Source organism: Malus sylvestris, chromosome 1 (assembly GCF_916048215.2).
Source record: "Malus sylvestris chromosome 1, drMalSylv7.2, whole genome shotgun sequence".
Classification (NCBI taxonomy): Eukaryota; Viridiplantae; Streptophyta; class Magnoliopsida; order Rosales; family Rosaceae; genus Malus; species Malus sylvestris.
Genome location: NC_062260.1, coordinates 4,830,432 through 4,854,039, shown reverse-complemented (window position 1 = coordinate 4,854,039; position 23,608 = coordinate 4,830,432). Strand labels below are relative to the sequence as shown.

Below are 23,608 nucleotides of genomic sequence, written 5' to 3'. Positions count from 1 at the left end.
ACGTTTGAGGTTGGCGAGGATAGCCGCGCTAAGCACTAGGACATGACCATTGGCCACTGCTTCAGCGACTGGCATGTTCTTGACCAAACATTTATTTGACTTGGTACAACAAATAAATTTGTTGTACTAGTAAAAAAGGAAGGCTTCGTGTTCTCCCTTCCTGAGGTTTTCTTCCCCTCAGCCAGCGAAGTGTTGAATGAGGGTGTTGTAGTTGAAGAAGTTCTTGTGCAACTTCTAAGCTTACTCTTTCAGGGGTTATTGGGTTTTCTTCGTCAGCGACTCGACAGCACGTTCGTCGAAGAGCATCTTGAGGTCGAGGTTAGATGGGCACCCGGAGAGGGAGACGTCAATCGGGAGACCCCGATGATGGCTGAGATGTCAAGAATAATGGGGCCAATAAGCCCGAGCGGAAGGACCATAGTATTGGTGGTCGAGCACCAGAAGCCTAAAGTTGCCATGAGAAGTGCTTTGTCCATGGCGATCTCGATTGTCGAGAGCTTGACAACATCATAAATGCCAAGAATCTTCCACTCCTTACTGAAGAATTTCTCCATCCTTTCAACCCACGCTACCCAGGCCATGATAGTTGATGGCCAAGCTCCTTGGGGTTTAGTAAATTCCCACTTCGACCAGTCATAACCTTGAAGCAGGGGTTCCAGGCAGTGATCTTTGAGAAGGTTGGTAATGGACGCTGGGACGTTGTCTTTGAAGAGTGGTCCCAAGATCTGATGGGAAGCGCTTGAGTCACCTTAGAATAGCAGGTTTTTGATGGCGCTTCGGTCAATAAAGTCCTGGCACTTGGCACATTCATCGGAAAGTTTGGAGATGAAGGTGCTGAGAGCCATTGTGGAGGACTCGAAGGAATTTCAGGATTCAAAAGAGTTTTTCTGGTTAAGAAGGGAGATTTGAAGGATGATCTGAGAGTAAAATGTTTGAGAGTTCTGAAGGCGTAAAGTAAAATGATAGCGTGTGGTAGCATGTGCTGAGAGCCATTATGATTGTTTTTGGTGTGTAAATGGCATCGAAAACCAGTGAATAAAATTTCAGAGCATCCTGCAAAAATGGAAACCCATTTAATTCTGTTATATGAGGCTGTTCGTATCGATAACGCAACAATACAAATGTGAGAAGCAACACACAAACCTTGGAAATGGGTGTGTCACCAATATTTGGTTGCATTCCAATAGATGTTGTGTTTGTAAGAATCATGCCGTCCTCTGGAGGGATATTACATAGATCAGCAAGAGATAATGCGTCACCACCGACGGTGTCTGCAAGTTCTCTGGCTCGACCTTCATGAACACGGTAAATATATAAATAAATTGTTAGCGATATCAAGAACAAATAATATATCTCAATGTTTTTTTCTTTCTAAAATACATTTATAACCTAAGTGAAGAAAACTAAAAGAAAAAGTAAAAAAGTTTCGTTCCCATTATGCAATCGGAAGCAATCCCATTTAGAGGGTAGATTTTAGAGCAATAGTGTGTCTAAACCATCAAAATGGAAGAATAGTTTTATGGAATTAAAAAAAAAAAAAACGAATAGTTTTCTGGAATATAAAAACAAAGACAAAAGTAAACCATATGTGCGATTGGCAATTAGAATCCTTGCTCCCTTTTGCTTTGCACCATAAGCAAGTGCCTTGCTCGCACCACCAGCACCAATGACAACAAACAGCCTTCCAGCTAAAGGTGAACCAGTTACACTGTCACCATTATGTGAACCTGTGAAAAGAGATGCGTGTAAACCTACAGGAAGGTTCTTACAATCACAAACATGGAAGAAAGAGTAGAGCTAGCTACTACTAATATATAGGAAACCTAACCTCTCAGTCCTTCCTCAATGGCAGAAATAGCACCAACATAGTCCGTATTGAATCCATATAACTTCCCGTCACTTATAATGCAGTTTATAGCTCCGATTGACTAATATGGCGATCAAGATTGATTCAAGTCAATCAAGTACAAGTAGTACAATTCACGAAGAAAACAGATAAATATGCAGTTTAAAAGAGGTCAGCCAATTCCTCCAAAATACACTGCTAGCATCATAGTAGAAGATTACCTTTACAACTGGATCAACCTCATCACAGCACTTCAGGGCGGCTTCCTTGTGAGGAATACCAACGCTGCGTGAGAATTGAAGACAAGAAGCTGTGATCTTGAAGGAAAATGTCCAAGAACAAACTGTATATTGATATTCTACTCTTTAGACTAAAATACTCAACATGAAATTGAACCTGAATCCAGCAAAATCCACACATGAGTATATCTGGAAAAATTTTACAATATCGTCTACCAACAAATGTGCATAAACGCCGTTGAAACCGATTGACTTGAATACTTCATTCTACAACTTTGGTGATTTGCTGTGACTGACAGGCTTGCTAATGACGCCAAAAACTTTTGTGTCAGGTCCTATCTGTCTGAAATTGTATAAATGTAATAGATCCTTGATTGTAGGTTGAGTAGGAGCAGAAACTATTCCCGACTCCAACGTGCCATAAGTAAGATAACCCCAAAATTTTGCAGAAAGTATCCGTGAAATCAAAAGTACAACTCCTATCAACGGAACTTGAGAATGAACGGTTATTTGAAAAGTGCGTGCTACATCTGTTATATCCAAGGAAGTGGTTGCAATCTTCACAATGTCAGCTCCAGTAGCTTGTATTCTTGCTACAAGATTGCCAAGAGCCTCCACGGAAGGGGTATCTTGAAAGTTGTGAGAAGAAACAGTAACTTCTAACTTTTCTGGCTTCTTTCCATTTATAGAGTTGATGAATTCACGAGCAACCTTCAAAAACAAGTAATTAGATTAGTAGAAGGCAATTCATATGTATTTTACAATCTTTATGAAAATTTTATATCGGAAATGGAAAGAAGCGAATTTCCTAGTATGTTTGTGATGATGGAACTGATAATAGTAGCTTATCTACATTTTAGGTGGAGGAGAATGTGCAGCCGTTCTTCATCCATACTATTTCAAAGAACAAGCTGAGTTATAACCAGCAGCGTCCACAAAACCGACATCAGTTGTTTTCAAGAACAAGGCACTAGCAGTAAGCCTCTTTTTCTGCCATGAGATACTACGAACAATTTTTGAATCTCTTTGATGGTTTTTACCTGTGTTCACCTATATACTATATCTGTTTGTGTTTTTACCCTCATTTTAAAAGTACTTTCACCTGCATTTTAAAAGTACAATTCATTCCGATAAACAGAAAGTATCAAATGGAAAAATGGGTTTATTAGAATTTTCCGCAGCCATTGTCATCATGTTTACCTTAGTGATGGTCCAACCATGGACAACAACATAAATGATTTGAAGTGGTACATTTGAAAGAGAGCAACCTGAAGCTCGATATCAATGTAATCAGCTCCGAGCTCCATAACTAACCGAAGTGCATCCAATCGAGTTTTTTCATCACCATCGTACTAGCCAACTTCCCATTTTGGCCTAGAAAAGTACATAACACTGTCAGCTGATAGTACCAGACAGGGAGATTCTTAGGGGAGATCATGATTAAGTGTATGTATTATAGCACATAGCAAGCTTTCAAGAAATTAATTAACGCCCAAACAGAGTATTCCGCTGATAATACGTGTGAATTCACAATCAGAGCATAAGTAACCTAAGTGCAATCCAGCAGGACAAATACTAATTATACCACACCCAAAGGGAATCCTACATTAGTGATAATCTGTCGAAGCTGCCGTGAGTTCCTAAGGCAAATGTTGGAAGGTCTAGGTTGTGTTTTGTTTGTTTCGTTTGTTTTGTTTTGCTCGAGGACTAGCAAAAGCTAAGTGTGGGGGAATTTGATGGGAGCATATTTATGCGATTGAGTTAGCTTGTTCTCATGCATTTATGTTGTTATTTCTAAGTTAATTATGTATTTTAAGCTATTTTCGTTTGTTTGTAGGTCCATAGGCCTTATAAAGCAATAAGATGCATTTTGGAGCAGTTTTGGGCTTGGAATGGATATCACATGCATTGAGCACGCTGGATGGACGAAATTGAAGACTAAAGAGGCTAGAAATGTGTTAAAGAGAAAGAAGAATTAGTGTAAAAAGGACAAAGAGCTCAGCCACAAAGGGATGTCACTCCACCATTCACCTTTCCATCATTGCCGTGCACCACCATTGCACTCCTTTTGGATTCCTATGCCGTTCATCATCATCCATGTTCCCTCCATTGCACTCATTTGCTGCACCATTCCACTTCCTTTCCTTTGTCTACCATGTGCACAATATCCTTTCACCTCCTTGCACTCACTGATTCACCACTTACTCACATTTCCACCCATGCCATGCATAATCACCCTTGTCCCCTTCATGCACCAGATTTCTTGCACTCATTTCATGCACCATTACACTCATTATCCACCCATGCCGTGCACCACCCTTGTCTCCTTCATTATTTCTGATTTCATGTATCAAAACATTGAATCATTGCACTCAATTGCTGCACATTTCCTGTCCCCTTCACCCATCAGATTTCATACAACTTTTACCTCCACTACATGCACTCATTGATGCACCATCCACCACATTTGGAATCCCATGCCGTGCATCATGAGTTTTGCTCCACCTTTGACTCATTTATGCACCATTCCACCTCCCTTCCTTTCTCTACCATGTGCACAATCATTCATGTTCCCTAGCTGCAACACCACTCCATTTTACCCCCCATGCTTTGCATCATCACTTCACTTTCACCTTTGAATCATTTCAAACACCACTCAATGCACTCATTGCTGCAACACCACTCCATTTTACCCCCCATGCTTTGCATCATTACTTCATTTTCACCCTTGAATCATTGCACACACCACCAATTTCCCTCCATAGCCGTGCACTTCCTCTATAAAAGGAAGTGTGTGTGGTAGCTATATAGTTTAGTTTTTGCTTGATCATTCCTCCCCATTTCAATATAACCTTCACCCAAACACATCCATTCATTTTCACATCCATTCCTCCCCATTTCAATATAACCTTCACCCAAACACATCCATTCATTTTCACATCCATTCCTCCATACAAACAAACATTCAAACACTCACCAACACCTTGTGCGGTAGCAAAGGAAGGGAAGGAAAGTGCTTGGACGTGCTTGCTGTCCAACTTGGATCGTTGGAGCGTTTAGGTGCTTTCTTTCTTTTGTTTCTAATGTTTAAATTCATTTCCTTTCGTTTTGTTGTAAATATGAGTGGCTAAACCCCTCTTGGCTAGGGGTGATTTCAAAGCCATGATTATGTTTGCTATATAATTTGATAAATTCCAGTTATGAACTCTTGAATCGTGAATGCAATTGGCTTAACTATTTTATTGATAACTTATTTGTATTTGTTAATTAAGGGTTGACACTTAATTGGCATGCATAAATCCGTTGCTAGAATATGAGGAAGTTTCACATAATCGTTACAAAATTATATTCACATGTAGTGAAGGTCGCTTATAAACGATCGCGTTAAGTTCAATTCCTAGCATGAGTGACATGATGTCATAGTTGCAAGTGCTTTGTCAATGCTTATGATTTTCATTAAACGTAATGATCTTTGATTGTATCTCTATTATGATGTCATGTAGGGAACTTTTGAAGAATGTTTTGGATTGTCGAATGATATCATCCAATCCAATAAAACAAGGAAAATCTGAGAGTTAACTAGTGATGTCACGGTTAATTTGGAGCATTGTTGTTCATAATTCAATGACGTAGTAACTGGAAATCGAGTATTTTGCATACATGTCATGTGTGGAGAAAAAGCCTCTAGCTATCCCATCCATCATCTTATTTCTCAAATTTGGTTTACAATCTGTCTAGTTTTTCATACTTGTTTGTTTGTTTCAACTTCATCCAAATTAAAACCCCCCTTTTAGTTTCTTGTTTCAAAGTGTTTCAAATATGTTTTAGTTTGTGTTTTTAAGTGTTTTGATTCAAGTAAAAGTCAATTTTCGTCCAAAGTCATTCCTAGTGTCTAGTTTAAGTTTATTTGGTTGTTTTAAGCTGTTTTGAGTATTTTAAGTTTGCTTTGAGTCTTGTGAGTCTTGTTAAGTGTTTTTAAGTTTATTTTTATGTTTTTGAGTCAGTTTAGAGGTTATTAGCAAGCCCTCCTAATCCCCAGTCTAGAAAGATCCCTACTTATACTTGTACTACAATTGTCAAAAGAGGGTTAAATTTGTGTGTTAAGATAATTTTCGCATCAAGTTTTTGGCTCCGTTGCCGGGGAATAGCAACTTTGCTAATCCCTTGTTATTTCTTTTTGTTTTGATGTGTTTTTGTTCCTAGTTGCTAATTTTACTTGTTTTCTTGTTTTAGGTGGTTTATGACTCAAAGTTCTCAACCTGTTCATAAGCACATCTTTGACTTTGACGATGATTTTGAACGAACTTTGAGGTGAGCAAGGAATCAACAAGATCCCCAACCATCTTAACCTGCACCAGATCTTGAAGAAGACAAAGTAGAAGAGCAAAAGGAGGCCACGGCAAAGACTTTTGAAGAAGTCCAAGATATGGCTGTAGACAATCGAACAATCTAGGAGCTTTCCGCTTTGGGATTGGACAATGCTCTGCCTTTATGCATTCAATATCCAAGGGCGGCCCAAAACAAGACCGACGAGTTCGAATTAAAGTCCAATTTATTGCACCATATTCCTAAGTTCCATGGGTTGTCCATGGAAGATCCTAATAAACATTTGAAGGAGTTCGAGGATGTTTGTTCGAGCATGACCCCTGTGAATGTTGATGGGAGCATTCTGAAAATGAAGGCTTTTCCCTTTTCTCTCTTGGAAAAGGCTAAAGATTGGTTGTATGAGCTAGTCCCCGGAACTGTCACATCATGGGAGAGTATGAAACTGGCATTTTTGGAGAAGATTTTCCCAACCTCTCAAGTCATTCTACTACGCAAAAGGATTAGTGGCATTCAGCAAAACCAAGGTGAATCCTTTCCCACGTACTATGAGCGTTTTAAAACCCTTGTTTCTTCATGTCCACAGTACCAGATGAAGGAGGAGCTTCTTCTTCAATATTTCTACGAAGGGCTTCTACCATTTAAACGCCAAATGTTAGGCGCCTCAGCGGGAGGAGCTTTGGTGGACAAAACACCCATGGCTGCCAAGACCTTAATTGCTAACCGAGCATTGAATGCCCAACAATATGAAGGCATTGGTCAAAGAGACAACCCACGGCAGCAACAAGTTAATGAGGTAAGTGCTATTTCCGAACTTCAAAATCAAATGGCTAATCTTACTACTCTTCTTTCACAGGTGGTTGAAAAACCAAAAGAACAAAGTGTAGCTGCTTGTGGCATATGCTCAATGAATGGACATCTCACTGTTAAGTGCCCTCAATTGATCGAGAATGGAGGGTGGGAATCTGCCAACGCCGTGGGTTTTGGGAGTCAAAACCAACCAAGGAATGAGTCGTTCTTGAATACATACAATCCAGGTTGGAGAGATCATCCAAATTTCAAATGAAGGGAGCCCCAACAAACCCAACAACAAAGTGCATTCAGACAGCAACCTCCGGGATTCTATCAAAGGCCGTATGCAACCGCACAACCCTAAGCACAACCTGCCCAAAATAACTCAGGTTCCTCTTTTGATAATGCTCAAGTTATTCAGTTACTAACTACGTTGGCGAAGGGTCAGGAAAATCAAGCCAAAGATATGCACAATTACGCCAAGGAAGTGCAAAATCAAGCTCGAGAGGTGACTGAATTGAAAAGACAAATGGGACAAATGGCTGAGTTCATGGGGCAATTCAAGTAGAGAACCAGGTAAGTTACCTAGTTCGACGGATGTGAATCCAAAGGGAGGCTTCGAATCTGCCAAAGCTATCACCTTGCGAAGTGGAAAAGAAGCTAGATCTGACCCTAGCCCATCTCAATCCAATCAAAAGGAGAACGAAAAGATGCAATCTGAGGAGAAAGAACAAGGCCTGCCCTCGGCAAGGATTGAGCAATCTTTGCCACAGCCACCTACACACCCTAATTCGACCACCAAAGGTAAGTTGGGTTCAAATTCCATGACTTCTAATTCCATTCCAACCAATGCACCCTTTCCTCGCAAGTTTATGCAATCAAAGAAGGATGAGAGTAACAAAGACATCTTTGACACATTCAGAAAGGTGCAAGTCAACATTCCACTTCTAGATGCAATTAAACAAGTCCCCAAGTATGCTAAGTTCTTGAAGAAGCTGTGCACTACAAGGAAGAGGGCTTCGAACAAAGAGGTGGTATGGGTAAGTAAGAATGTCTCAGCTGTGTTGCAACAAAAATTACCTCTTAAGTGCAAAGATCCAGGTAGTTTTATAATTCCTTGTGTTATAGGAAATACTCGCTTTGAATCTGCCATGTTAGATCTAGGTGCATCAATAAATGTCATGCCTTATTCAATATATGCATCTATGAACTTGGGAGAATTAAAAAATGATGGAGTGATCATTCAACTGGCCGATAGATCTAATGCGTATCCAAAAGGTGTTTTGGAGGACGTTTTAGTGCAGGTGAATCACCTAGTCTTTCCGGTGGACTTCTACATGCTTGAAATGGAAAACTCGAACCATTCCCCTAAATTACCAATATTACTTGGCTGACCATTCATGAAGACTGCCCGTACAAAGATAGATGTATTCAAGGGAACATTGACCATGTAATTTGATGGGGAAGTTATTGATTTCAATATTTCTGATGCTATGAGATATCCTCATGATGGTCACTCTTGTTTCTCTATTGATGTGATTGACTCTTGGGCGTAGGAATTCCTTGATGATTTAAGTGAGGATGCACTTGAAAAGACTCTCACGCAAAGCATTGGACTCAAAAACGAAGGGTTAGCACTTAGGCATGCACACGGCAACAACAAGGAACATCTTGCCGTGCCTATTCAAGAATAATTGGTGGAGATGGTTGCTGCTCTAGAGTCAAATCCAAGGCATATTGGTAAGTCTCCTAACCTAATTTCAATTCCCAATTCGACTAACAAGTTGCTTCCTTCTGTAATCCAGCCTCCTTCCCTAGAGCTTAAACCATTGCCTAGCCATTTGAAATATGTGTTTTTGGGAGAGCAAGAGACGCTGCCCGTCATCATCTCTTCTTCACTCACTGCACAAAAGGAGGACAAGTTGGTGAGGGTGCTTCGGGAATACAAAATTGCCATTGGGTGGACATTGGCCGATATCAAGGGAATTAACCCTACCACTTGCATGCATCGAATACTTTTGGAAGAAGGAGCCAAACCATCTAGAGAAGCACAACGCCGGCTCAATCCGCCCATGATGGATGTTGTGAAGAGGGAAATCATCAAGCTACTACATTGTGGAGTGATTTACCCAATTTCTGATAGCCATTGGGTCTCACAGGTCCAAGTTGTTCCTAAGAAGTCCGAAGTCACTATGGTAAAAAATGAAGATAATGAGCTTGTGCCCACCCGAATCCAAACCGGATGGAGAGTTTGTATTGACTATCGGAAGCTCAACGCTACGACAAGAAAAGATCACTTCCCACTGCCTTTTATTGATCAAATGCTGGAAAGGTTAGCCGGTCATTCATTTTATTGTTTTCTTGATGGCTATTCGGGTTATAATCAGATTGTGATAGCTCCCAATGACCAAGAAAAGACTACCTTCACATGTCCATTTGGTACCTTTGCTTATCGATGCATGCCATTTGGGCTATGCAACGCACCAGCCACATTCCAAAGGTGTATGGTAAGTATTTTCTCAGAATTTGTGGAAAAGATCATTGAAGTGTTTATGGATGACTTTAGTGTCTTTGGTGTCTCATTTGATGCATGCTTGAATAATCTTACTCTGATCTTACAACGATGCATCAAAACTAATCTTATCTTGAATTGGGAAAAGTGCCATTTTATGGTAAAACAAGGTATAATTTTGGGGCATATCATATCAGAAAAAGAGATTGAGGTTGATAAATCTAAAATAGATCTTGTACGTCACTTACCCTCTCCCACTTCGGTGAGAGAGGTTCGTTCTTTTCTTGGCCATGCAGGATTTTATAGGAGATTCATCAAGGATTTCTCAACAATCACCCAACCCCTTTGCCGTTTACTCCAAAAGGAAGTAGCCTTCGAGTTCAATAAGGAGTGTGAGACCGCTTTCAAAACCCTTAAAGACATGTTGACTTCGGCCCCCATCATCATGCCACCAGATTGGAGCCTTCCATTTGAGCTAATGTGTGATGCATCCGATTATGCCATTGGTGTTGTTTTAGGCCAAAGGAGGAACAAACAGCCCCACGTCATCCACTACGCTTCCCGCACCCTAAACTATGCTCAATTGAATTATTCTACCACTGAGAAAGAACTTCTTGTAGTTGTATTTGCTTTAGATAAATTTCATTCATACTTACTTGGCACTAAAGTGATTGTATATTCTGACCATGCAGCGTTGAAGTATCTTCTCACCAAGAAGGAGGCCAAACCAAGGCTGATTCGTTGGATGCTCTTACTTCAAGAGTTCAACATTGAAATAAGAGACAAAAAGAGGAGTGAAAACGTGGTGGCTGACCACCTCAGTCATTTGGTGCACGAGGAGGACTCCTTACCCATTATAGAGACATTCCCTGACGAGAAATTGTTGTCCCTAAAGGTAAGTGAGCCTTGGTTTGCTAATTTGGTTAATTATTTGGTCACAAAACAAGTTCCTAGCACTCTAGATAAATATAAGCGTGATAAATTCAGAAATGATGCACAATTTTATGTGTGGGATGATCCATATTTGTGGAAGTATTGTCCTGACCAGATTATTCGTAGATGTGCACAATTCCGAGTTTAATTCAATTCTTGCATTTTGCCATAGTTATGCATGTGGGGGTCATTTTGGCACCCAAATGACAGCCCTTAAAGTTTTAGAGAGTAGTTTCTATTGGCCTACATTGTTTAAGGATGCTAGAACATTTTGTATGACTTGTGATAGATGCCAAAGAATAGGTACAATAGGTGCTAAGGACCAAATGCCGCAAACCCCCATCTTTAATGTGGAGATCTTTGATGTATGGGGTATGGATTTCATGGGACCCTTTCCTCCCTCATATGGTTTTACTTATATTTTGCTAGCCATTGATTATGTGTCGAAATGGGTGGAAGCCAAAGCCACCCATACTAACGATTCTAAAGTGGTGGTAGATTTTATCAAGGCTAACATCTTTTCCAGATTTGGCATGCCGAGGGTGTTCATAAGCGATGGAGGCTCCCACTTTTGCAATCGCACCATTGAGGCACTGTTTAAAAAGTATAATGTGAAGCATCGGGTTTCCACGCCATACCACCCTCAAACAAGTGGCCAAGCCGAAGTCTCAAATAGAGAAATCAAACAAATCTTGGAGAAAACTGTTGGGCCAAATTGGAAGGATTGGAGCTTGCGTTTAGAAGATGCACTGTGGGCATATCGCACTGCCTACAAAACACCTCTAGGGATGTCTCCATTTCGACTAATCTACGACAAGCCATGTCAGCTACCTATGGAACTGGAGCACAAAGCGCACTGGGCTGTCAAAACATTCAATTTGGACTTAAATGTTGCTGGAATGAATAGGAAGCTTCAACTGAATGAACTTGAGGAGATAGGGAACGAAGCCTATGAGAATGCGCGAATTTACAAGGAGAAAACAAAGGTGTTTCATGACAAAATGATTCGGGGAAAAACATTCTCAATTGGACAGAAAGTGCTACTATTCAATTATCGTCTACGATTGTTCCCTGGTAAGTTACGGTTAAGTGGATTGGGCAATTTGTTGTCACTAATGTTTTTCCCCATGGTGTAGTCCAAGTTAAAAGCTTAAGGAACAGCGACGAATTCAAAGTGAATGGGCATTGTCTGAAGCTATACTATGAGAGTGATGTGGGGCAAATTGTGGAAGAAATCCCACTCAGTGCCGTGGGCCCTATCCAAGCTTAGAAGGAAGTTTCGTCCGGCTGTATGACGTTAAAGCAAGCGCTTCTTGGGAGGCAACCCATGTTTTGTGTTCCTAAAAACCTTCCCTTTTCTGCATTTTTATTTTGCCATGATTGTCATTTTTATTTGTTGCTTGTTTAATTGTTTTTTGTGTAGGTTTATTTTTGAAACATTGACAGATATGTAAGGTATTTTACATTAAAATTTGTTGAAAATGAACAGGAGGCAGAAAAATACAAGAGGGAGCCTTTACAAAGGCTGCTTAGGAGAAGTCTCAGTAGTCGACGGAGCATCAGCAGTCGGCGGAGCCACAAAAGGAGGAGGTATCAGAGGTTGATCATTTGGAGCTTCACTACGCGGTACAGCCCCAAAAGATGAAGGCAAATGCTGTTGGAACAAACCCACAAACCTTTGATGATCAAGTAAAATCTGACCATCAAATTCCTGCATATGGTCAATCTTCCTCTTCATGTTTGTAGCATAGTTATGTGCAAGCTTGTGCAACTGTTTATTCTCATGCTTGAGCCCTCTAATCTCCTGTTTGAGACTCATCACTTCAGCCGCCAATGATTCAACTTGACGGGTTCGAGCAAATAGACGTTGGGCTATATTAGACACAGAACCTGCACACTGCACACTGAGAGCCAGAGAATCCTTAATAGCCAACTCATCAGACTGTTTGGAAAGTAGTCTGTTATCTTTGGGAGTGACAAGGTTCCGGGCCACCACCGCAGCGGTCATATCATTCTTCATCACCAAATCCCCAACGGTAAGAGGACCAGTAGGGGATATGAAGGATGGGTGCCATATGTTGTCTAGAGAAGGCATAGATGCCTCTTCACCAAGGTTCAAGTCAAAATGACGGTCAAAGGGGCTAGACATTTTCAAAGGTGTTGAAGAAAGATGAGGTCAGACAAATCGAGATCTTAGAAGTGCAATGAAGGGAGTTTCTACGGGCAGAAATTCAAGTGTGCTTAGAAACGAACTGCTTATCCTCTATAAAAATTAGCACTCGACGGGATTTCAGAGATCAAAGAGGCGAGCTCAGAAATCGAAGAGGCCAGTTCAAAAATCGAAGAGGTGCTAGCTTTCTCAAAAGCTGGGCTTGCTCAGAAACCACGGGCCATCATCTTTTCCAGATTTGTTTGCACTTGTCACATGCAACCTCTGCACTCAACGGAGCTCAGAAATCGAATAGGCAAGCTTAGATATCGGAAAGGCATTTGCCTTTCCAGACATGTCAGCATCTGTCACATGCACACTCAGCTTGCGGAAATCACGAGCAATTTGTCGAAGCGCCGATTTCAGATATCAAAGAGGCATTTACTTTTCCAGACGTGTCAGCATCTGTCACATGCACACTCAGCCTTGCGGAAATTATGGGCAATCTGTTGAAGATTTCTGGTGACGTAGAAAGCACGCAAAGATTACTATTCAATCATCCAACGGTTGCCGACAAGGGGAAAAGAATAATACCGATTCTTAATTCATATAAATGTCGACCTTCACCCTCCGTTGCAAGGCAGACATACATAACCCTTCATCTCTGAGAATGCCTTCCCAACAAAGCCTCTCGAGTCACTCAGTGTTCCTTATTCCCTAGGATACCTCCGCAAACAACCCATCAAAAGCAAAAGTATTTCATATCATGAAGGTTGAAAGCAAGAGTATCTCATATGATGCTTTCTCCATGTCCTTCTCCTTGTCATTGTTTTGGACCTGCGAGACAAGGAGAAAGAGAGCAATCAGCCAACACTTGGTATCAATCTTTCGATCTGGAATCGACTGCCTGGAACCCCTTCCCGATTACTTACCTAGCCTTGCTCTCGAGTACTTATTTTCAACATCTTATGCTTCCTCAACCTACCACATCTGCCTGGGGAATAGATAAGGGAAGTGAAAATGATACCTCGAAGCATATGGAGACAATGTGCCAATTCATCCTCAGCTAGGGACAAGGAGAAAGAAAGAAAATGGTTGGCACTTGGATAGATTGAACAAAGAAATAGACCAACACCTCTACCTTGTGCCTGCCTGCCTGCCATGCAGAAGAAACAAGTAGAGAAGAATGCAGACTGCACAACCAAGGAACTCTAATATTCCTCGCTCAGAATTCCAACCCAGTTCGAGATCAAAGCTGTGGAAAGTCAACAAGATAATCTATCTCCAAAACCAGATTTGCGTTCTTAAACTCTACTTTGTCTGGTTTTTACTTTGCTATAGTTGTCATGTTTATTCATTGTTTGTTTGTTTGCTTGTTTTTATGTGAGTTTATGCTTGAAACATTGAGGACAATGTTTGATTTAAGTATGGGGGGGTAACCATTGTTTTGCATGAAATTTGTAGGAGTTTATCACCCATTACTTTTAGTGTTGTTCCTTGCTGTTTTAAGTGTTTTTAAGCTGTTTTGGAGTGTTTTAGTGTGTTTTGACATAAAAATCCGAAAATCTCATAAAAATTTGAAAAATTGTTTTGAAAAACCCAAAAAGAGTTGTTTTTATGTGTTTGTTTGTGTCTTAGGGTACCTTCCAACACAATGATGAGGATTTGGTTTTTAATTACATGACTGTTAAAGAGAGTTATAAACATGGATGAAAATTTGATTTACTCTTTGGTGTATGCTTGGTTGTGGTTATAATTTATGAATTCACATGCAATCATAAAGGAAAAATCAGTTTTTGTAACATGCTTGAAGGAAGGAACTCAAATGAACACTCCAACCTTGTGAGACTTGAGCCTAAACGTTTATCTAAAGAGTTAATAATCTGTGCAGCATTGTTTTCTAAAGTCGTTGCATGATCTCATTATTCTTTGCTTGGTTGCTACTTAGAAGGCATTTCATCATTTAGTTCCAAATGCTAGAACTCATGCCTATTTCATTCAAAGCGTGCTATTGATTTGCATAACACATATTCAAGATGAAGTTGTGCAGTGACCACCAAAGCCAAATTATCATGCCCCTATTTCATTATGTGTTTAAGTTTAACCCCGTTGAGCCTTGTTAAGCCTATGTTCTTTGTTAACCCACACTATCCTTACCTAGCCTAATTTTAGGACCATCTATACCCTTATTCTTGAAGCATAGTAAAGCATAACTTAAAATGAACTCCTTTTTGATCAATGTATTGCAGAAAGCAAGTGTGGGGGAAGTGATTCTTGTGTGTGTGTGTGTGCCAAAGTCGTTAATAAGGCACGGGTAGAAAAGAAAAAAAAAGAATTGAAAAGAGTATGAAAAAGAGCTCTAAAGTGTTGTTTGTTAAAAAAGGGTCCAAAACATTGAATTCGGCCCTAAGTGTTGCATGAATCTTCCCTTTGTATTTAAAAGTTGATTGTGCATTCTAAAGTGAATTCCAAGTGTCTATTTCATTGCTTTGCTTGCTATCGCTTTAAGAACGTTTGTTATTCCTATCATTTCTTTATTAGCCATTACCCCCAAGCCTTGTTACAACCCTTGACTTCAATCTTGAGTGTTGTGTGTTTCAATTTGTGGAGTTCGAAATTGGTATGAGCATATGGTGTCACTAGTTCTCGCATCTAAGTAGTAGCATTCGATTCATGAGATCATATCTAAACATGCTTAAAAACTCCAGAAAATTGCTTTCTTTGTTATAACATATGTGAGTCCTAGTCTTTCGTGTTTACATCAATCTTCTCACATATACTAAGGTAGGGTGTGTAGTCAGAAAATGTGTGTGAAAATAGAGAGTATCTTGTAAAGAATTGAGCAAATTCTCTAAGGCATGTTACTACATTCAAAACATTGTTTTAATTGGTTAATTGTGAACTAGTAAGTCGTGACTGTGATTAAGTATGTGCTCAAGTGTAAAACTGACCAAATGTCTATGGGAATGATGATTTTTAACATGTCATTTTTCATTAAAAATCCCTGAGGCAAATGTTGGAAGGTCTAGGTTGTGTTTTGTTTGTTTCGTTTGTTTTGTTTTGCTCGAGGACCAGCAAAAGCTAAGTGTGGGGGAATTTGATAGGAACATATTTATGCGACTGAATTAGCTTGTTCTCATGCATTTATGTTGTTATTTCTTAGTTAATTATGTATTTTAAGCTATTTTCGTGTGTTTGTAGGTCCATAGGCCTTATAAAGCAATAAGATGCATTTTGGAGCAGTTTCGGGCTTGGAATGGATAGCACATGCATTGAGCAAGGTGGATGGACAAAATTGAAGACTAAAGAGGCTAGGAATGTGTTAAAGAGAAAGAAGAATTAGTGTATCAAGGACAAAGAGCTCAGCCACAAAGGGGTGTCACTCCACCATTCACCTTTCCATTTTTGTCGTGCACCACAATTGCACTCCCTTTGGATTCCTATGCCGTGCATCATCATTATTTCTGCACATTCCTATGCCGTGTCTCCTTCATTATTTCTGATTTCATGCATCAAAACATTGAATCATTGCACTCAATTGCTGCACATTTGTTGTCCCCTTCACCCATCAGATTTCATACAACTTTTACCTCCACTACATGCACTCATTGATGCACCATCCACCACATTTGGAATCCCATGCCGTGCATCATGAGTTTTGCTCCACCTTTGACTCATTTATGCACCATTCCACCTCCCTTTCCTTTCTCTACCATGTGCACAATCATTCATGTTCCCTAGCTGCAACACCACTCCATTTTACCCCCCATGCTTTGCATCATCACTTCACTTTCACCTTTGAATCATTTCAAACACCACTCAATGCACACATTGCTGCAACACTACTCCATTTTACCCCCAATGCTTTGCATCATTACTTCATTTTCACCCTTGAATCATTGCACACACCACCAATTTCCCTCCATTGCTGTGCACTTCCTCTATAAAAGGAAGTGTGTGTGGCAGCCATATAGTTTAGTTTTTGCTTGATCATTCATCCCCATTTCAATACAACCTTCACCCAAACACATCCATTCATCTTCACATCCATTCCTCCATACAAACAAACCTTCAAACACTCACCAACACCTTGTGCGGTAGCAAAGGAAGGGAAGGAAAGTGCTTGGACGTGCTTGCTGTCCAACTTGGATCGTTGGAGCGTTTAGGTGTTTTCTTTCTTTTATTTCTAATGTTTAAATTCATTTCCTTTCGTTTTGTTGTAAATATGAGTGGCTAAACCCCTCTTGGCTAGGGGTGATTTCAAAGCCATGATTATGTGTGCAATATAATTTGATAAATTCCAGTTATGAACTCTTGAATAGTGAATGCAATTGGCTTAACTATTTGATTGATAACTTATTTGTATTTGTTAATTAAGGGTCGACACTTAATTGGCATGCATAAATCCATTGCTAGAATATAAGGAAGTTTCACATAATCGTTACAAACTTATATTCACATGTAGTGAAGGTCGCTTATAAACGATCGCATTAAGTTCAATTCCTAGCATGAGTGACATGATGTCATAGTTGCAAGTGCTTTGTCAATGCTTATGATTTTCATTAAACGTAATGATCTTTGATTGTATCTCTATTATGATGTCATGTAGGGAACTTTTGAAGAATGTTTTGGATTGTCGAATGATATCATCCAATCCAATAAAACAAGGAAAATCTGAGAGTTAACTAGTGATGTCACGGTTAATTTGGAGCATTGTTGTTCATAATTCAATGACGTAGTAACTGGAAATCGAGTATTTTGCATACATGTCATGTGTGGAGAAAAAGCCTCTAGCTATCCCATCCATCATCTTATTTCTCAAATTTGTTTTACAATCTGTCTAGTTTTTCATACTTGTTTGTTTGTTTCAACTTCATTCAAATCAAAACCCCCCTTTTAGTTTCTTGTTTCAAAGTGTTTCAAATCTATTTTAGTTTGTGTTTTTAAGTGTTTTGATTCAAGTAAAAGTCAATTTTCGTCCAAAGTCATTCCTAGTGTCTAGTTTAAGTTTATTTGGTTGTTTTAAGCTGTTTTGAGTATTTTAAGTTTGCTTTGAGTCTTGTGAGTCTTGTTAAGTGTTTTTAAGTTTATTTTTATGTTTTTGAGTCAGTTTAGAGGTTATTAGCATGCCCTCCTAATCCTCGGTCCAGAACGATCCCTACTTATACTTATACTACAATTGTCAAAAGAGGGTTAAATTTGTGTGTTAAGATAATTTTCGCATCAAGCATCACGTTCTATCACCGCCTAACAAGGTACAAACCACATTTAGATTTCCTTCGATAATTCACATACTTAAAAATGTTATATATTTCCCATAAAAACATTTAATGAGGAATCGAACTGTCATTCTAAGGTAGGGTCCATGATCTTACGTCACTTATTTCGTAATATCCAATCACTAGATTTTCACTTGTAAGTCCCTAAGGTCCTTAAACATTATCTACCATAGCATACTAAAAGTGGTGTGAATTCAATGGTAAGATCATTAATCGCTAGAATAATCAAGTGGAGGAGCTTATCGATAAAATACTCAACCAACAACATTTTTATAAATCGAATGTCACACACCGGAAAATTTGACTTTCTCCAAAAATTCTCAAATATTACAGGAATAAAGACTTCAACAAGTAAAGTAATCTTTATACCTGTGGCCGAGTGCAATTTGGCCAGGAAAGCCCTCATCTTGGCTCGCACCCAACGAAACCCTAAGGTGGGTGTCCTTCAATTCGGCTTCCTTGGTGTTCCAACACCCCAACCACCAATTGGGTCTTATTCTTGGGTCCAGGGGAAGTTGATTAAGGGTGATGGTGAATGGTGATACTCTCCGGAATGACAATTCGTTGTCGAGAACCCCTGGGTTCTCCTATGGAGTTCTACATGAAATAGACCTTAAAAACCCTTGATTTTTGGTAGAGAGGGAATGAGGAAGGTAGTTGAGCAAGTTGCAGGTGAAGGAGGTAGGAAAATCAACTGGGAAATGGTGGAAATGGCCTGAAATTGGCCGGTTTGAATTTTTGGTTGTGGACCTCACGTTTTCACGAATTAGGGGGGGGGGGGAAAGAAAGTGCCTTTCCTTTCTTTCCAAATGGGTCCTTTAAGACCCCTTTAAAAAAAATCGAACAGGTTCCCTTTTTATTTATTTATTTTTTCTAACATAACTTAACCTTTAACCCATGCTTCCCACAATCTATAGTTCACAACTTCAAACGTCCGTAACTATACCGTTATAGTTCGGACTTGCAAACGGCTTTCGCCTATGCGTCCGGGGGTTCGAGATGTATTTAAAAACACTAGTTGTAACTTCAAAATATCAACGAAAGATAAAGATTGATTATGAAATTTCCATCTCGATATCTAAACAATAACTAAACTTAAAATTAATGGAATTAAAATTAACTAATAAAGTTAACATAAGTGCGAAATACGAGATACGTAATAATTGGTGAAATTTCGGGGATGGAATTTCACATCGTTCCCCCCTTAAAAAGAGTTTAGTCCCTTAAACTCAACGCACCTAAGTCAAATAGATGGGGATAATGTTGGCGCATCTCAACCTCTGGTTCCTAAGTTGACTCCTCCACACCATGATTATTCCATAACACGCTCACCAATGAAATAGTCTTGGTGCGGAGAGCTTTCTCTCTCCGATCAGTAATTTCAACGGGGTACTCCTTATAAGTGAGATTTTCCTTAACCTGAATAGGCTCATAAGAAATGACATGAGAAGGATCACTATGATACCTCCGGAGTGAGGATACATGGAACACTGGGTGAATGTGAGACAACTATGGAGGTAGTGCAAGGCAAAAGGAAACTTCGCCCACTCTCTCCAATACCTCAAATGGTCCAATGAACCTTGGACTAAGCTTCCCTTTACGTCCAAATCTAAAAACGCCTTTCATAGGTGAAACCCGTAGGAAGGCATATTCTCCAATATTGAACGTCACCTCTCTGTGGGAATTAGCATAACTCTGTTGTCTACTTTGAGCGGCTAATAAATGTGCACGGATCATAGAAATCTTGTCTGCCGCAATCTGTATTAACTCTGGTCCCAATAATCGACATTCTCCTACTTCATCCCAGTATAAAGGAGACTTACACTTCCTCCCATAAAGTGCCTCATATGTTGCCATCTTAATACCAGCCTAGTAGCTGTTATTATAAGCAAATTCAATCAAGGATAGATGTTTATCCTAATTATCTTTCAACTCAAGTATGCAAGCTCGAAGTATATCTTCCAATGTCTGAATGGTGCGTTCTGACTGACCATCGGTTTGAGGATGAAAAGTTATGCTAAAATTCAACTTAGTCCCCATAGCATGGTGAAGGCTACCTAAAAAACGAGAAGTGAAACGAGGATCACGATCAGAAATGATGGATACAGAAACTCCATGCAACTTAATAATCAGATCTAAAAATAGTCTTGCAAGTCGCTAAGAGTATAAGTTTTCTCAACAGTAATAAAATGAGCACATTTCATCAATCGATCGACGATCACCCAAATGGAATCATGTCCCTCACGAGTCCTTGGTAAGCCTATCATAAAATGCATTGTAATATGCTCCCACTTCCACTCGGAAATAGGGAGTGACTGAAGTAAGCCTGTAGGTTGCTGATGCTCTGTCTTAACTTGTTGACAAATCAAGCAATGTGCGACGAACTCGGTAATCTCTCTTTTCATATTTCCCCACCAAAAACTCTCACGAAGATCTCGATACATCTTTGTACTCCCTGGGTGAACAAAAAAAAGGGAATTATAAGCCTCCTCCATGACCTCTCTCCATAGGTTTCTGACATTCGGAACACAAAGTCAAGTCCTGCAACGAAGTACACCACTGTCAAAAATGGTAAAATAGGGCTAAGTACCTATTCGTACTCCTTCCATGATCCAAACTAACTCCGGGTCTTCACTTTGGGTTGCTTGAATCCGATCAATTAACGTAGGTTGTACCGTAAGGGCTGCGAGGAGATGATCTCCACCCTGATCAATCGGTTCAATCTCCATTCTCTTAAGATCCTTTGCTAACTGACCAACCTGAAGTGATAAAGCTGCAACACTAGTTAAGCATTTTCGACTCAAACCATCAGCAACTACATTCGCCTTACCAGGATGATAAAGAATCTGACAATCATAATCTTTCACCAACTCTAACCAACGTCTTCGTCGCAAGTTTAGCTCTCGTTGGGTGAAAACATACTTGAGGCTCTTATGATCGGTATAAATCTCACAAGACTCCTCATACAGATAATGTCACCAAAGTTTTAATGCATAAACCACATCAGCTAGTTCTAAATCATGAGTGGGATAAATAAGTTCATGCGGCTTAAGTTAGCGAGAACCATAAGCCACAACCTTATCGTGCTGCATCAGAACGCAACCTAATCCTTTATGGGATGCATCAGTGTATACTACAAAACCTCCAGAACTAGATAGAAGTGTAAGAACAGGTGTAGAGACGAGTCACTTCTTTAGCTCCTCAAAACTAGCCTCACATTCATCATTCCAAACAAAAGGAGTATCCTTGTTAGTTTTATCACAGGAAGTGCCAACGATGAAAAACCTTCAATAAATATGCAATAATATCCAGCTAAGCCCAGAAAACTCCGAATCTCAGTCATCGTGGTAGGTCGACTCCAACCGACAACTGCCTCTACTTTGGTAAGATCCACCTGAATATCAGCCCTTGAAATCACATGGCCAAGGAATCTAACACTTTCTAACCAAAACTCACATTTGCTAAACTTAGCATACAACTGATGATCTCACATCGTCTGCAAAACACGTCTTAGATGTTCCTCATGTTCAGTTGCACTTCGTGAATAAATCAGAATGTCATCGATGAACACTACCACAAATTAATCAATAAAAGGTCGAAACACCTTATTCATCAAGTCCATGAACGTAGCAGGGGTATTAGTCAGAGCAAACGGTAAAACCAAGAACTCATAATGGCCATTGCGAGTCTTAAAAGTTGTCTTTGCTATATCCTCATCTTGGATCCTCAACTGATGACAACCAGTCCTTAAATCTAACTTACTAAAATATTGAGCACCTTGAAGTTGATCAAACAAGTCATCAATCCTCAATAAAGGGTACTTATTTCGAACTGTCACCTTATTAAGCTCACGATAATCAATGTACAAACGCATAGATTCGTCATTTTTCTTCACAAAAAGAACAGGAGCACCCCATGGTGAAACACTAGGGCGAATTAAACCTTTATCCAACAATTCCTATAATTGTACCTTAAGCTCCCTAAGTTCCAAATGTGTCATTTGATACGGAGCCTTAGAGATAGGTGTGGTCCCTGGCCTAAGATCAATGGTAAACTCAATTTCCCTCACTGGGGGCAAGCTAGGCAGCTTAACAGGAAACACATCAGGAAACTCCTTAACTACCGAGATGGCATCAACCTCACTATTTCCTTGATCAACGGCCATGACATGAGCTAGATAACCCTGACATCCGTGTTTCATAAGTCGTTTAGCCTTAGTGGTTGATATCATTACTGGTGGTGTAATAGGTTTACGATCTCCAACAAACTGAAATTGAGGTTTACCAAGTGGTAGAAAAGTTACCACTTTCTCAAAGTAATCAAAATTCGCACAATACAAGGATAAGTAATCCATGCCAATAAGGACATCTAAATCTAACATCGGAAGAATCATCAAATCCATTGTTATTTCACTCGGGCCCACACGAGCCTCACACGATCGAACTACTTGATTAACAACATAAGGTCTCGAAAAAGGTGAGGAAATAGAGTACAGTACATCACATTCATCATCTCTATAGGTTTATCCCAAGACTTCACAAAATTATTTGATATAAATGAAGTCTCGGCTCCTGGGTCAAATAATACTTTAGCAGGAAGTGAATCAACATGAATAGTACTTGTAACTGTGTTCGGCTCCGCCTCAACCTCCATAGTAGATAACGCACAAACTCTGCCAACTCGCTGAGTACCTGCCTGAGACGTCCCAACTCCACTGCTTTGGGCCCCATCTCGCTGAGAACTTCCACCTGACTGTCTACCTCTCTATTGACCTACCCTTTGCTGCCTAATCCTCGGCTAGCCAGAGACTAAAGATGCTCCAGCAGGCCTACTATGCGCCAAAGATGCTACTGAACCCCCAACAGTAGCAGATGGTCTGCCAGTACCACTAGCAGTAATCTGGGGACAATCATGAATGAAGTGACCCATTTCACCACACTGATAACAGGTCCTAATACCATCTCTACATGCTTCATGGTGGCGACGTCCGCAATGGGCACAAATCCATGAAAGTGTCTTATGTGGTTGGTCATGAGATCCTTTGGAAAAACTTTATGAACGACCTCCAGAAGAAGTCTAGGGTCCACGTTTGAACGCGCTCTGGGTATCCCTACGGAAACGGCCCTGATAACTTGCCCCAACTGAATGCTAGGAGCCTTCCCTAGAAGTAGCCTATAAGTCTCCATGAGAAGTGCCCTGATATCCCATATGTGACGATCCTTGTGAACCACCAAATAATGGTCCCTGGCGTTTCGGGAATCTACCCGAAAACGCATCAGTTAACTGACCCTCTGACCGTGCCCTCTTCCTCTGTTCTCCACCCTCTCATGCATTGCGCTCCTCATTAATCTTAGCTATGCGTGCACGATCAATTACCTGGGCGTAAGAAAACAATCCCTGGACGGATAATAGATCTCTGATACTAGGCTTGAACCCTCTAATAAGTTTCTTCATTTTCTTATCTTCAGGAAGAGGCTGGGAGAAATGGTAAAGTCGAGTAAAATGAGCCACATAATCATCAGCCACTGTAAAGGT

At 40.1% G+C, this 23,608-nt stretch overlaps 1 pseudogene; it reads right to left on the bottom strand.

Annotated features, from left to right (window-relative positions):
- Window positions 1–891: 891 nt before the first annotated feature.
- Window positions 892–19,930, bottom strand: LOC126629654 (bifunctional 3-dehydroquinate dehydratase/shikimate dehydrogenase, chloroplastic-like; annotated as a pseudogene).
- Between the last annotated feature and the right edge of the window lie 3,678 nt (window positions 19,931–23,608).